This window comes from Ascaphus truei, chromosome 2 (assembly GCF_040206685.1).
Source record: "Ascaphus truei isolate aAscTru1 chromosome 2, aAscTru1.hap1, whole genome shotgun sequence".
NCBI lineage: Eukaryota > Metazoa > Chordata > Amphibia > Anura > Ascaphidae > Ascaphus > Ascaphus truei.
Window position 1 is genome coordinate 387,103,119 of NC_134484.1, and position 16,556 is coordinate 387,119,674.

The following is a 16,556-nucleotide window of genomic DNA, read 5'->3' on the forward strand; positions in this document are numbered from 1 at the left end:
TTAGCCACTCTTCCTCATGCAGTACATTTTTATTGTCCCTCACACTGGTATAAAAAGATAGCTCGGCAGTAACCTTTGTTGCCATAAGCACATCACAAAGCTGCTTAAATACCGAAGCATTAATGGTATCAAGGTAATGGTAATACCTAACTATTCATTATACAGTATAACTATTAATGGTAATATTGAATTTCTTATAGGAAAACAAAGGCAAAGAAAGGTGGGTAGTCGTGTTGGTCCTGTCTTCCATGTAGTAACAAAGGAGGTAGATGGAGTAGGTGGTACCTTTTATTAGACCAGCAAGTAGTTGATGTGTTACAAGTTTTCGAGCCTCTCTGGGTCCTTCATTAGGTTCCCCAATGAAAGTTCAGAGAGGTTCGAAAGCTTGTAACATAACTACTTATTGGTTCTTTGTTACCTTATAGGAAAACATTGCAACAAAGGGGTTAGTAAGATAGAGGGTGTATGGTATTTCTAATGGTAATATCATGATATATTAAGGTTTTTAATCAATTTGGGGTTAATGTGGTTATTGTTTGTCTTAAAAATACAATATATTTGGTTTATGACAGATCAATACTCTTCCTGTGTCTGTGCTGATCTACAAAGAAGGCTTAATTGGTGGGGTATCACTGATGGCACACTAAAAATGAAATATATGTAGGTTTGAAGGCTGTGGACGATCACCAGATCTAAGGCTGTCAGCCTCAAAGGAAACAGTGACACTCTTGAATTAACTCTTGTGCATCCCAGAGATACGTGACAAACAGGTCACCGCTTAGTTGGAGGACTTTATTAAAAAGAGGATATCATGTGACGTCATCTATTCTGAAGTATACCAGATAAATATTTGTAAATGTTGCAATTAAAAAATCAAATGAGGCTAAATCCTTCGTTTGTAGGAGGTGATCAAGGACAGATATCTATTTGTCGTTCAAACTTATGGGCATGTGTGTCAAAATTAGTCTCGTTACATATGTCAAACTCACCTGAATCTATTCATATGAGTCATGTTTGTTTAAGTATTAGACAAATTAAGATATGAGGTCTTTCAGATATTTAGGCACATTTTAAACGTCTTTTTAGAGGAGGTTTATTTCCAAGTCATACAAATGTCAGCCAAATAGCTGATTAACGAACAGGGGTGGGCCTTATGTGTTTTTCAATGCAGAAGGTCTGGGCATAAATGTTGGCATGAATGTTCCTTCACCACTTCTCAGTTCACATGAACTCCTTTCTTTACCTGCACCCTCTGTCACTACACAGCTATACCCCCTGCACCAAAACACACCCCTACAAATCATCCTTACACATTCTCTTTCTTTCCATGCTTCTCCTCGTTGCTTCTGGGGATCTCTCCCAATCCTGGTCCCTGCCTTATTTCTACATACTCTTGTCCTTACCTCCCACATGCAATTTCCAGTCCCTCTGGTGCCAATCCATCTAACCTCATACCGATCCCCTGCTACCCTCCCTCCTCTCTCCCTTTCTCCTGTGCCCTTTGGAATGCACGCTCCCTTTCTAACAAGTTCCTCTCTGTGCATGATTTATTTTTCTCTCACTCTCTGCCCCTCTTTGCTATAACTGAGACTTGGCTCAATCAGTCTGTCTCTGCTCTGGAAGCTGCCTTCTCTTATGGTGGCCTTTCTTTCTCACACACTCCACACCCCGATGGCAGGGGTGGAGTCGTTGGGCTCTTGCTCTCCTCTCTCTGCCACTACCGAACCCTTCCTATTCCTCCCTCTCGTGCTTTCCCTGATTTGAGGCTCACACTGTCCAGATTTTCTCTCCTTTCTCTGTCCATGTGGCGGTCATCTATTGCCCACCTACCTCTACTCATCCCCCTTCTGTCTTTCTCTCTCACTTTGAATCCTGGCTCTCTTTCTTTCTCTCCTCAGACTCCCCTGTTTTTTTTTTTTTTTCAAATGCCATATTGATGACCCCTCTCTCCCTTGGGACTTCCGCTTTCTCTAACCTCTTCTTCTGGCCTTCAACAGTGGCATGCAGCCAGCACCCACAAGGATGGCCACTACCTAGACCTGGTTTTCACTAAAAACATTTCTCTCGGAGGCCATTTTGGATGGTGAGGTGGATGGCTGCATAGTCTGTGAGCTCCATCCTCCTTCACTTTAAAAGCAGCAAAACAGTGAGAAAAAAGTACAACCTTCGCCTTCACAACACCCTAGCACGGTGTATAAATACTTCAGGATGGCCCCACCATCGACCAAAAAGAAAACAAACACCGACATGAGGAAATATTTGAACCGGGCAGCAGCAAAGGGAGCGGAGGCAGATACAGCAGCTAGCTCGGCCGCAGGGTCGGACTCCGACAGGGAGGGGGACCCGGCCGAAGTGCCAGAACAATTGCCGGTTAGGCGATGTGACTTTGACCGCCTCTATAATGACATGAAGTCCATGTTTCATAAAGAGATACAGGAACTCCGCAGAGAGGTGCAGGGGACAGGGGAGCGTACTGGGGCTCTTGAGGAAAAAATGGGGGCAGCGACGAAAAACAAAAAAAAATGATAAGAGATCAACATACCTCCAGTCCCAAATCAATGAACTGGCAGATCGCCAAGAGGACGCAGAAAACCGGGATCGCCGAAAATAACATTCGGATCCGGAGGAGGTAGAGGATGTGGAGGGCTTTGTCACTAGATGGCTCACGACCCTGTTCCCTGAGAGGCCAGAATCAGAGTTGATGATGGATCGGTGCCACCGGGCGCTACGGAGCAGACCGGCGGCGTCGGAATCACCCAGAGATGTTATAGCCCGCATGCACTATTTTAAGGCCAGGAAAGCGGTGTTTCAAAAAACGCGCTCAGAGACCTCCTGTAAATTTGAAAATGTTGCCCTGCAAATCTTTCAAGATCTGTCCCCGGTCACCCTCGCCAGAAGACGCAAGTTACAGCCAGTAACGCGGATACTGAGAGAGAGGGCGATCAGGTACAGGTGGACCTTCCCGTTCGGCCTGACAGTCATTAAGAACGGGAGAGCCACCTCCATCCGTGACATTGAGGAGAGTGAGACCTTCCTCCAAAGGCTAGGGATCAGGGAGGGCCCCTCCACAAGTCCCCGAAGAGATCCAGCCCCAGAAGAGGACTGGCAAACGGCGCGGGGCCGCAAAGATAACCGGGTCACGGCAGACGCAGACAAAGAATGAAGCGCCGGACCCCAGTATTGGAGAATTTCCAGTCCCTCAATGTTCCCGAGGTTTTCTTTTTTGCCAAAGTTTCTGCTAGACACACGAAGCCGAAGGGTCCACTATTCAGAGGCGTCCGCAGGTGTGACAAATGGGTAGGAACATAATAATCATTTCCCACAATGTTAAGGGGTTTAACAGCCCGCAAAAAAGAAAACTAGCCATGACGGACTATCGTAGATCGGACCCTGACATCCTCATGCTCCAGGAGACACACTTCTCAAAGAATAGCTCGCCAAAATACATTGACGGCCGATATACTGTAGACAGTGGTACGCGGCCTCGGCTAATAAGAAGCGAAGAGGGGTGGCGATCCTCGTTCACAATCGCCTGCCCCTGACTGTCACCCACACTCGGAGAGATAAGAATGGCAGATTCCTGATTGTGGTGGGGGACATACAGGGGCAGGCTATTACCCTGGCGACGGTGTACGCGCCAAGCGAACAAGAAGAGGCCTTCATGACAAAAATTTTCGGTATTCTTAAAAGCCTGTCACGGGGAGGGGTGGTAGTGGGCGGGGACTTCAACCAAATTTTGAACCCGACCCTAGATAGATGTACGCCAGGAGGGCATAAGAGACCGAGGGCACGCTCCGCGTGGCTCCAGGGGCTACGGGTGAATAGCCTCTCAGATATCTGGCGAGAACAGCATCAGGGTGAAAGGGGGTTCACTTTTTACTCCCACCCACATGACAGGTACAGCAGGATAGACTACCTCTTTGTGTCTAACAGAATGGTTTCTCAGATCGCCCATACGGGTATCCATGATATTTCATGGTCAGATCATGCACCTATTGAGCTGCAGTACTTTGACTATAGACTGGACAGACCACGAGCGAACTGGAAACTTAACGAACTCTTGCTTAAAATCCCTGAGATTGAACAGAGCAAGGAGAACGCCGGCAGTGTCACTTCACAATCTACCCTTTGGGAGGCCCATAAGGCAACTCTGAGAGGAGTACTCATTGGGCTAGCAAGCAGGCGCAAAAGGGTGAAGGAACAGAAAATTGAGCAATTACAAACTGAATTATCCGTCCTGTCCTCCTTACATAAAGATAAGAAACAAGCGGCATCGTTAAAGACACTGCTAGATACTAAAACCAAGCTAAATTTGCTGCTGGCCTCCCGGGCTGAGAGGGAGCTATCTTGGACTAAGCGGAAATTTTATGAGAAGGCGAATAAGCCGGATACCCCCCTTGCCAGAAAACTCAATCCTAGAGCCCAAAATTTTCACATTCAGGCGATTAGAAACGAAAGGGGCGATCTTACATCAGACCCCAAACTCATAGTAGCTGAATTCAAAAAGTATTATGAAAAACTATACGATGGGGCGAAAGTCACTCAGGGCCCAAACACTAGCAAACACCTAAAGACATTTCTGGAAGAGGCTAAACTACCTAGCCTAAGCAGAGAAGAAGGGGAGGCGCTACAGGAAGACTTCTCAATGGAGGAGCTGACGGAGGTATTAAAGTCACTAAAGGCATCCAAAGCCCCTGGCCCAGATGGCTTCTCCAACCTCTATTATAAAAAATTTAGGAAAATTCTGGCCCCCCAACTACTAAAACTATATAATGCATTTCTAGAGGGTGCCCCTATCCCGGGCTCAATGCTACAAGCGTCCATATCAGTTATCCACAAACAAGGGAAGGACCCAGCGGATTGTAAAAGCTACAGACCCATTTCCCTCATTAATTCGGACACTAAGATATTTTCTAAATTACTGGCTAACCGTCTTAATCGGGTTATGCCGAGGCTGGTCCACCCTGATCAAGTAGGGTTCATATGTGGTAGACAGGCGTCAGACAATACCAGACGGATCATAGATCTAATTGATTTGGCACAGAGGAAAAATATCCCGTCTCTGGTATTGAGTCTAGACGCCGAAAAAGCTTTTGATAGAGTAGATTGGCCCTACATGAAAGCGACGCTTGAGCAGATGGGCTTTGGAGAGAGAATGATGGGCGCCGTTATGGCTCTGTATCGGGGTCCGACGGCGAGAGTCAAGCATCAGGGCTTCCCGTCAGAGGAATTCCCGATAAAGAGTGGCACCAGGCAGGGGTGCCCACTGTCCCCGCTCCTCTTTGCACTTTGCATCGATCCCTTAGCTGCGCATATCCGACTTAGTCCCAACATAGCAGGAATCCAGATAAGATAACAGTCACATAAAGTGGCCCTGTATGCAGACGATGTTATTTTAACACTGTCTCGGCCCCTTACCTCTCTGCCAAATGTCTTCAGCCTGCTAGGTGTATTCAATAAATTATCCGGGTTCAAAATTAACCAAACAAAATCTGAAGCCCTAAATCTAAATTTGCCTAAGCCCACAGCAAAACTACTAGAGATACATTTCAACTTCAAATGGCAAACCTCCCAGATTAAATACCTAGGGGTCAATCTCACAAGGAATTATAGAGACTTGTACACGGCAAATTACCCCAGATTAATCAGGACCCTGAAGGAGGATCTCAAAAGGTGGTCAGGGAGTGGCATATCCTGGATAGGTAGAATCCAGAGTGTCAAAATGAATTTTCTCCCTAGAATTTTGTACTTATTTCAATCTTTACCCGTACAGTTGGTAAGAAACGACATCCTCCATCTGCAGTCCTCTATGATGAAATTCATCTGGGGTAATAAAACTGCACGTATAAAATTAAGTACGTTAGTCCGACCCACGACTAGAGGGGGGCTGGGGGTACCCTGCTTGTTCTCATACTTCAGAGCGGCCCAATTGTCCCAAATTACCCTTTGGCATACCCATCCTAGCCTAAGGCGATGGGTAGAACTGGAAAAGGCCTGCTGCGCTCCAGTAGAGCTGCAGGACATAATTCGGCTCCCGTAAAAAGTGTTCAAGAACATAAGCGAACCGCTTTCCGCGCTGGGTAGCTCGTTGGCGGTGTGGGAGAGCAGCAGATATAAATATGCTCTTACAGGGCAGCACTCCTTGTTGACCCCGTTTTTGGGGAACCCTGATTTCGCTCCTGGTCTGTTGAGTAAGGACTTCACAATCTGGAAACAGAAGGGCCTCACGAGGCTCTTACATCTGGAGGGTAGTATATCAATCAAATCTTTTGACCAACTCAAATCCGAAAAAGGTATATCAAACTCCGAATTATTTAGATACCTCCAGGTCCGAGCATTTTACAATAAAATCCCAAAACGCCCCAGGCGTACTAATTTTGAGCAGCTATGTACCAGAGGGACAGGTACAAAGGGACTTATATCTGGAATTTACGGAGAGGTGGTATGTCCTGCTAAAGACAGTGACATCAAATTGAATTACAGGACTAGATGGGAGGAAGACTTAGGGGAGACGTTAGAGGACGAGGACTGGGACACTATAGTTCTGGCAGCGGCAAAGAGCTCTATCTGCACCACATTGAAGGAGAATGCATATAAGGTCCTCATGAGGTGGTATCTTACCCCGAAAAGATTGGCTAAGTTTGTCAAGGACTACCCCCCATTGTGCCAAAAACAATGTGGGGAACAGGCAGACTTGCTACTTATGCTGTGGGGTTGCACCAAGGTGGCCCCGATCTGGGATGACATCAGAAGCTGGCTGCAGACTTTGATTGGCCGCGAGGTCCCTTTGGACCCCTGGCTGCTCCTGTTGGGACGGCGCACCAGGGGCCTAAACAGATCTGACCATAAATTGATTGCACATTTTGCCATGGCCCTGAGGTGTGAGATCACAGCACTATGGAAGCAACCAGAAGTACCCAACATCCCAAAAATTCGGAACCGAATCTGGTACGTTGGCCGGATGGAACAGCTGACGAGCATGGTAAATGACACCGGCACAAACTTCCTCAAAGTGTGGGCGCCCTGGCTTGCCCAAACAGATATCCCAGGGATAGATGCCACTACTATACTGCTTTGATAATGAGAAATGCATTCTCCTTGGATGGATCAGAACTGACAATAAGTAGCACAAGATCGGTAGGGCCGACTACAAATGGGCCACAGCATGGGCTAAGGAAGCAAATACACACCCGCGCAGATTCCCCATAAGTAGGACCAGTGATATCGACTCCTCGAAAGCGATTCTCCAGACTGCAACCCCCCTCTTCCCCCCCCCCTCTCGTGTTGTAAGTCGGTATGTCTGTACGTCTCCCCAGTTTGTACAGTTCTTAGTGATATTACCAAAAATCAAGTGCTGTGGATACTGATTTCACCGACAATGGGTTGAAAGATTATTGTATGCATGTATCAAGTGCTTAATAAAAACCTGTGTTGAAAAAAAAAAAAAAACATTTCTCTCTCTGATTTCTCCATTTCCCCCTTCCTTTCTCTGACCATCATCTCATCTAATTTTCTTTCTCTCGCTTCTCCTCTTCTCCACCTCCATCTACCCCTCGTTTCTGCAGAGACCTGTGCTCTATTAACCTACCAGCTTTTGATTCCACTTTACGCTCCTCCCTTTCCTCTCTCAGCACTGCTCCAGACCCGGACAACCTGCTCAGGAACTACAACTTTGCCCTATCCTCCTCTCTTGATCTACATGCCCCACTTTCTCTCTCTGCCATTCTCGCCCTTCTAATCCCAGACCCTGGCTAAATTTGCACACACACATGCTGCGTTCCTGCACTCATTCCTCTGAATGCCTTTGGAGGAAATCTCACACTCTCACAGACTTCTTTCATTACAAATTTATGCTATCCTGTTTCAACTCTGCCCTCTCGCAAGCTAAACATACATACTTTTCTTTACTAATCAGCACACACAAGTCTACGCCGACTCTTCCCTGTCTTGACTCACTACTCAGACCACTCTCGGCTGCCTCTTCTTCCTCCTCCATCTCACCCCAGGATTTTTTCAAGGAAAAGGTGGAATCCATATGTCAGGACATCCCCGCTGTTTCTTCCTTCCATCCTACACCTCTTCCTAACTCTCCTCTTGCCTTCCTTGACTCTTTTTTCGCTGTCACAGAGGAGGATGTGTCACTGCTGATCTCCTCTTCTCCCTCTACCATTTGCCCTCATGACCCCATTCCCTCTCATCTCTTAAAACCTCTTGCTCCTACTATAATCCCTATGCTCACACACATTTTTAACTCCTCCCTCTACTCTGGTCCTGCCTCTACTCTGGTACATTTCCCTCATCCTTCAAACATGCAACAGTGATACCATTACTAAAAAACAGTAAGCTTGACCCTACCTGGCTTTCTAACTATCGGCCTGTCTCCCCCCTGCCTTTTGCCTCTAAACTCTTTGAACGTCTTGTATTCTCTCACTTGCTCCATTTTCTCAACACCTATTCTCTCCTAGACCCTCTACAATCTGGCTTTCGCACAGCTCACTCCACTGAAACAGCCCTCTCTGAAATAACTAATGACCTTCATGTTGCCAAAGACAGAGGTCATTACACTCTGCTCATATTACTTGACCTCTCTACAGCTCTATTCTGGATCTCCTCTTACCTCTTCCATCATACTTTCAGTGTCTATTCTGCTAACACCTCCTCCTCCTCTATCGATATCTCTGTGTGGTTACCCCAGGGCTCTGTCCTGGGACCTCTCCTCTTTTCTCTGTACACACTCTCTCTAGGTGACCTAATCACATCTCTTGGGTTCAAATATCACCTCTATGCTGATGACACACAAGTTTACTTTTCAAACCTTGAGCTTACACCTGCTGTACAGACCAAAGTTTCTGAATGTCTCTCTGCGATATCATCCTGGATGGCCCTCTGCCGACTTAAACTCCACATGTCAAAACAGAGCTCCTCATATTTCATCCCAAACCTGGCCCCACTGCGTCATTCCACATTACTGTTCCACAAGTTCTGTCATAAACCAAGTAGCACAAGCATGCTGCCTAGGGGTCACACTCGACTCTTCTCTCACATTCAAAATGTATCTAAAACCTGTCACTTTTTCCTCCGCAATATTTCAAAGATACGCCCTTTCCTCTGTTGCTCGACTGCTAAAATTCATACACAGGCCCTCATTCTCTCCCGTCTCGATTACTGTAACCTCCTGCTGTCCGGCCTTCCTGCCTCTCACCTGTCTCCCCTACAATCAATCCTAAACGCTGCTGCTAGAATTGCTCTACTCTTTCCTAAATCTGTCTCAGCGTCTCCCCTGCTGAAGTCACTCTCCTGGCTTCCTGGGAAATCCCGCACCTCCTCCTCACTTTTAAAGCTTTACACTCTTCTGCCCCTCCTTACATCACAGCCCTAATTTCTCGCTATGCACCATCCCGACTCTTGCATTCCGCTCAAGGATGTTTTTTCTCTACCACCTTTGTATCTAAAGCCCTCTCCCGCGTTAAACCTTTCTCACTGACTGCCCCACACCTCTGGAATGCCATTTCCCTCAATACCCGACTAGCACCCTCTCTTGCCACCTTTAAGTTCCACCTTAAAAAACACCTGCTTAACGAAGCATATGAGTAGCTCCGTGGCTAATAATATTCACCTGATACATAAAGTTTGGCCCTTTGCAGACGCACTTACCAGAATGCCCTCCTACTGTCTATGTATGTTCTTCCTACCTTCCAGTTAGATTGTAACCTCTTCGGAGCAGGGACTTCTTTTCTTAAATGTTACTTTTATGTCTGAAGCACTTCTTCCCATTATGTGTTATTTATAGTATGTTATTTATATGATTGTCGTGTGTATTACTACTGTGAAGCGCTATGTACATTTATAACACTATATAAATAAAGACATACATACATGTTTAGAGTAGAAATTGGAATTCAACAGAGGTGGGTCTGGGATCAGACATGTACATTATCATGTTTCTACGCCAATGACCTCACTGGTGAAAAAACTATGCATATAGTAAAGTACTGTATAGGGATTTCTGTTTTTATCATTTTATTTTAAGACACGGTTCTGCATTTATTGTAATTGTAATACTCTTTTTCTGTAATCTAAAGCAGGGGTGCACAAACGATTTGAGCTGCGCTCCCTTTGCCTGCTCGCACCCCCCCTTGCCTCTTTTGCCGGGGTCTTGTGATGGCACGTTGCCGCGGGGACATGTCAAACGACATCAGATGACGCCGGGGGGTCATGTGACATCATGTCACAAGACCCCGCTGTGTCATTTGACACCGCGTTGCCATGGCGACACGTCACCGAGCTTCTGAATCCCGGTAAGTGAAGTTGCAGGGGTCTCATGTGATGCCCCAGTATTTAACTTAAATGCCTTAGGGAAGAGCGAGGGCCTCTGCAACCACCGTGCCCCCCCCCAGAAAAATCATGCGCCCCCCAGTTTGCACACCCCTGATCTAAATCATTATATTTTTATATATTAAAACATTGTTTCTACGCTTTTTAGAGAGTGTTTACATTTTTGGACACATTTTGCTACAACAGATGTGTTAAGTGTAGTTTTTTCTATAATATACAGGGACCTGAGACCTTGGCAGATATATGTTATTATATTTTTGCATATTTACAGCACCGACAAAGTTTATTGCAGCAAATGCCGCCGGTTCACCGGGATTTACTCCGGCTGGTGCTGAGGAAAGTCAGCACATCAGCCGCATCCAACCGCGTCCCCTCCGTTCCCCCCCCCCTCCAATCCGCGCGCAATTTACATACCTTCCCGACCCCCTAGCTGTGCCTGCTGTGCCCCTCTGCTTCCCCGCTCCCCCGCTTACCTCACTTCAAACCTTCAGGGGAGTCGGGGAAGCCGGGGAAGCCGGGGAAGCCGGGGAAGCCGGGCGCTCACGTGACTGTGACGTCACCGACGTCACGCGAACGAGCCGCTTGTCAACGCTACTCCACGCTGCCGCCACGCATCCTGCCGGGCGGTTTTTGCTGCAATAAACTTTGTCGGTGCTGTAGGTGGGTGGTGGGAGCAAATAAACATGATTGCTGACAAGTAAGCTGTTAATATTAACTCATTGAAAGTACCTTGTGCAGGAGAAAGGTGAAAAGTGGGCCAGCTAGAGAGCTGTGTATTAACCCTTATCCTGTATGCAGAGCACGTGCTCACAGGTGTGCCGTACGTTACTATTATTGCACATACAGTAAGAAAAATAGGTTGATTAAGTTAAGATGGGCCACATGATCCATTCTCTAAGAATTGCATTTCTGTTGAAGACGTGTCGCAGCACTTGCACAGGGTGTTTGCAGTTGAAGGAAATCTACATTTCCTTGGGCTATTGTTTTTTTATTTTTTGCCTGGGTACACAGACAATTTAGAATTTCAAGTGTCTGATCCAGATTGGATCTAGTGTTCTCTAGCATTATCAGTTGAGATCATCGACCACTATGTTGCCCCTTGATGTAACATAAGAAGATGTTGATTTGGAAGGAAGACTAGAAAGCATCAAAGGCTTAGGGCTGTTCTATACTGCGTGCGCACGCTACACCGTGCGTGCGCAGCAGTTTTAGTTTTTTGAGGTTAGTCAGCCATTCTATAATAGTGCCGCGCGCATGGCAGGGAGCGTGGAACCGGCCGACAGGGGGGAAGATGAGCAAATAAAGAATTTGCGCTGCTACCGCCGCTGAAATGTGTATGTGTATGTGTCAAGTTGAATAAATAAAAATTGTTTTTATTGTGCAACTTTTTTTTTTATTTGAAAAATATTATGTAATACATTATTAACTCATACACACACACATACACACACACACAGACCACTTGCCTGTCGCTCACCGTATAGACACAAAAAGCGCACGGCACGTGCACACTCGTTCACACAGGAACGCGCACGGCCGCACACTCTATAGAACAGCCCTTCAGCATGCATGAGGAGTTGGTAACACTAGAAGGATAAAGAAGTGCCTATGCTTTAAAACTGTATGAAATGTCAAAATTAGGGAAATAAGAGTACTGTATGTAACCCCCCTTTGGGATTTAATGGGTTAACTGTGTAGGCCCACCCAGAGTAACGCCACTTTCGCATCACATGGTGCTGGATGACTAGGCAGAATGATAGCCCAGGCTACTTCTGACTAGTGATAGTGATGTCATGGCAGGATATAAAGTGGCGAGAAAAGGTTTGTGAACCCCAATGATAATTATGGAAATTCCATAGTTTTTCCATGATATCCTTCTTGAATCAAAACCTATCTTTTCTTAAATTATAAACCAATTCCATGTCTTTTGAAACAAAATGATGTCTGAATTAGACAAACAATGAGTAATTAAGAGCCGGGGTATGTGCAAAAGTTAGTGAAACCCTGATTTTATCCGCTAAATTAATGGGGATAATTAGAATCGGGTGTTTATATAATTAGGTAGATCTTCAGGGTGAGTTTGGGAGGCCACATCCTATATAAAGATCAGAAACGTTGTGTGTTTATTCTTCACCATACAGGTGTATGGAAACATGTTATGCCAAGATCAAAATAAATCTCTGAGGACCTCAGAAAGCAGTTATTGATTCTCGTCAGTCTAGATTGGGTTACAAAACCATTTCTAAGGATTTGGGACTCCACCAATCCACTGGCAGACAGTCTATAAATTGAGAAAGTTCAAGACCACAGTCGCTCTACCCAAGAGTGGTCGTCCTACCAAAATCTCTCCAAGAAAAAAATGGAAAATCATCCAGGAAGTCACAAAGAACAGCAGTGTAACATCGAAGGATCTGCAAGCCCCGCTGGCCTTGGCTAATGTGAGTGTTCATGACTCAACTATAAGAAAAAGACTAAACAAGAATGGTATTCATGGAAGGATAGGCAAGAGGGAACCACTGCTCTCTAAAACGAACATTGCTGCCTGTCTGAAGTTCATCAAAGAGCGCATAGATGATCCACAAGACATCTGGAACAATGTTCTCTGGACAGATGAGTCATAGGTTGAACTTTTTGGCCTCAATGAGAAACGTTGTGTTGTGTGGCAAGAACCAAACACTGCGTTCGAACAGAAGAACCTCACCCCAACCGTCAAGCTTGGTGGTGCAAGAGTGATGGTTTGGGGTTGCTTTGCTGCCTTAGGACCTGGACGGTTTGCCATCAGTGACCCAGCCATTAATTCTGCATTGTATCAGAAAATTCTAGAAGAGAATGTCTGTGAGCTGATGCTTAACCCAGGGGTGCACAAACATTTTGCCCTGCTCCCCCCTGTCTGCTTTCTCCATTGCTCGTTCCCCCCCTTACCTTGTATCAAGCGTCAAATGACGCCGCAGGGTCATGTCACGTCACGTGACCCCGCGGCATCATTTGATGCCATCTCCCAATGCCGTCTAAGTCAAGGTAAGTGAGTTACAGAGACATGTGCTGTCGCCCGTCATTTCATTTTAATGCTTTGGGGAAGAGCGCAGGGCCTATGTAACCACTGCACACCCCTGGTTTAACCAAAAGTGGGTCATGCAACAAGATAATGATCCTAAACATACAACCATCGAAATGCTGTGGCAGGACCTGAAGCAAGCTGCCCATGGAAAGAAGCCCAAAATATCACTGAAGTGAAGCATTTCTGTATGGAGCATTGCGCCAAAATTCCTCAAGGAAACCAGAAGTTACAGGAAACGCTTAGTGGAAGTAATTGTTGCTCAACGGGGTGCCACCAGGTACTGAATCTAAATGTTGACATACTTTTTCACACATGGATTTTGAATATTGAATCATTTGTGGAGAAATAATGTTAAAAAGTATCATGTTTGTGTGTCATTTGTTTGATCAGGTTATCATTATCATTATTAGAACTTAGATTAAGATCTAATAACATTTTAGGTTTGAAATATGTGACAATCCTAAGTGGTTCCCAAACTTTTTCTTGCCACTGTATATAGGAGGGAGAGGGTTCTAGAATGGCAGGTCCCTGGAGGTGTTGAAGAGGCGGGATCTCACTGTGTGTAGTCTATATAGGTTTATACTGTAAATATGTCAAGGATAGGGCAAGGATTCACTTTATTGTTTTCGAGTTAGGGACAGCGCTTTGTTGTCACGTGAGACCAGGTACTTACACATTCTCCTGCCAGCCAATCCCTGATTTGCTGGTATTTTAAAGCCGGGTGGGCACCTTTTTTCATTTTGCAAGGAGCATGGGCAAACCTGGCCCCTCTGCCTCTTTGCATACTGAGCCCACCCGCTGTCCAGGTTCCACTGAGTCTGGGCTCTGGCAAATGGTGGCTGGATAGCCCTGTGTTAGCCCAGGATGCGGGTACTCAAGCAGAACTGCAGTACCCCTCCTATTCTAACACCTTGGCATCCCTGAGTCTTTCAAGTCAGGACTCCGCACAGACCCATAGGCACCAAGCTTGGTAGCCACCTGGTTGCTTGGAATCCATTACTTGGAAATCCCACGGTTCATTCACAGGTTATCAGTACATATACCTGTTAAATATCACCCTTTAATAAAATATACTGTGTCCTGTCTTCTGTGTGATACAATATATATAAGTCCCTGTTCTGGTGTCAAGGGAGGAGTGAATGTATATATTTACTTTGCTCACTAGCCTCATACTTGGCACACTTTAGAACTGACTTTAAAAACTTTTACACACAAGAAAGCACTCTCAGCTTTATAACATAGCTGGAGTTCCCCCTGAACCCCTACACTAGGTCCAGGTACTTGGGCATGTATCTGGGGTACCCCTCCTTATACTAGGGACCTCTTGACTGTTTGTTACCCTTTTCCTCCCTGTGCCTCCTTTTACCTTTTCTGGTCTGTGCTAAAGCAGGACCTCCTAGTGGTGAGTTGTAAGAACGCTTTTCATGGTAGGGGTTTGACCGGAGCACTGCGTCTCAATGTAGCCGGGAATCTAACCTGAATCTTGGGAACATTTTTGGGGTCTCCAGTAACTTTGAAACCCCGCTAAATAGACGCAATAATCTGAAAGAAGTTTCTCCGCCTACCATGAAACTCACAGCCTAGAAATCTCCTGGTCCCAGCACCCCAGGAAAGGCAAAACACAGAAAAATCTTTATTGTTGCATAATTTGCACACAGTCACAGTAATGCATGCACAATACACGGACCCAAGCGCTAACACTCTATGACCCACAAAAAACAGTTCAGGGGCAACCAAGTGGTCTTAACCTTTATTATAAAGCCTGGTTACCCCTCCACCGTCAAATCTGTTTAGATAGATAGCATTCCCAGTAATGTCTTCACACTTCTCTAAAGGTTCACAGAGAGACAGGCTGTGCTCAGAGGGCAATCCATTGGCCGCAGCCCGGAGGCATAGTTTGACCAGCCCCATCGAAGATTTCATAGCTGACTCTCACCTAGGCGACATGATGGCATTCAGTGCCCACGCCCGGGGTACTGACCACATACAGAGAGTAGTACAAGGCCTAACAGGGGCCCAGAGCAGATGGAGCATTATCATTAGCAGAAGGATCCCTTCGATAACAGGAGTTAGTAAAGCCTCAGTACCTTCCTAGCGGGCTGAGATAGGGGGGATCTAGGGAAGAGGATACAAACAGCACATACAGAGAATAGTGATATTATACACACAATGATGTGTACCGTGTACATGAGACGTTATCGATGGTTATTAATAAAGATGTTGTTTGTAACTTCCTGGTCCCCATCATTGCATTATCAGCGCTCAGTCTGCACAAATCCAGCACCATGACAAGGTAATCAACATTGAGAAAGCCCAAGTTAAGAGACATTTGATGTGAACTCCCTAGGAGCCGGGCAGGGAGGGTTACATATATAACCATTTAAACAATCTTCTGATTTGATTTGTTCCAATAGTCGAGCCTGTCTGGAATGTTGACATAATTCGAGAAGGAAAAAGGGAACAAGTGAGGAAGATGAAATAGTAACATAGATTGAGGAAGTATGTAAAGGCATTTTTTACATTAATCTGTTTCCCCTGATGGTACACACATGTGCCAAACATGTCACTCACATGCGGACACTGATACAGTACTGCGATAAATACCTAGACAACATGTGTGTTACAATTATACTTTTTAATACATTCAACTGTTGAGACATAGAGCACGCTTGGAGCACTCTGCACCTTCTATCGCTTAATCAGAGTGTTCTCTAGAATTATACAGTAATATAGATCATCAGAGTAATTTTACTGTAAAGGTGAGGTCACTTCACTGTCTATTGAAGGGCTGATTTGCAGACAATACAATCTAGCACAGGAAGGAGTGAAAAAAAATGCAAAGGTGGACAAAACCAACTGGATGCACCAGCATACTAGAAAGACCATTGCAAACAGGATGATGAAAGTGAGACTGACATATGGCAAGGTGTGGGAGGTGAAATGGATCACAAACAGCTACTGTAGACCTCCCCAGAAATGTATCCTGTAATTCAACATCCACAGTTTAGTGATATTTTAAACTGCCTCTCGCCACGTCTTCAGTTTGTAAATAGCTTCTGCCTAAAACTATAATCAAATGCAGTTCGGCAGGGAGGCTTAAGGTTTAACCCCCTTTGTGCCAGAGCAAAAGGCTTCTGAAATTTGATATATTTTTTTAAAATAA

At 45.6% G+C, this 16,556-nt stretch overlaps 1 protein-coding gene across 6 annotated transcripts in view; it reads left to right on the top strand.

Annotated features, from left to right (window-relative positions):
* Positions 1-16,556, top strand: part of CRPPA (CDP-L-ribitol pyrophosphorylase A) — a 366,238-nt gene that overhangs the window by 142,815 nt on the left and 206,867 nt on the right. The gene's annotated exons all lie outside the window — the stretch shown is intronic.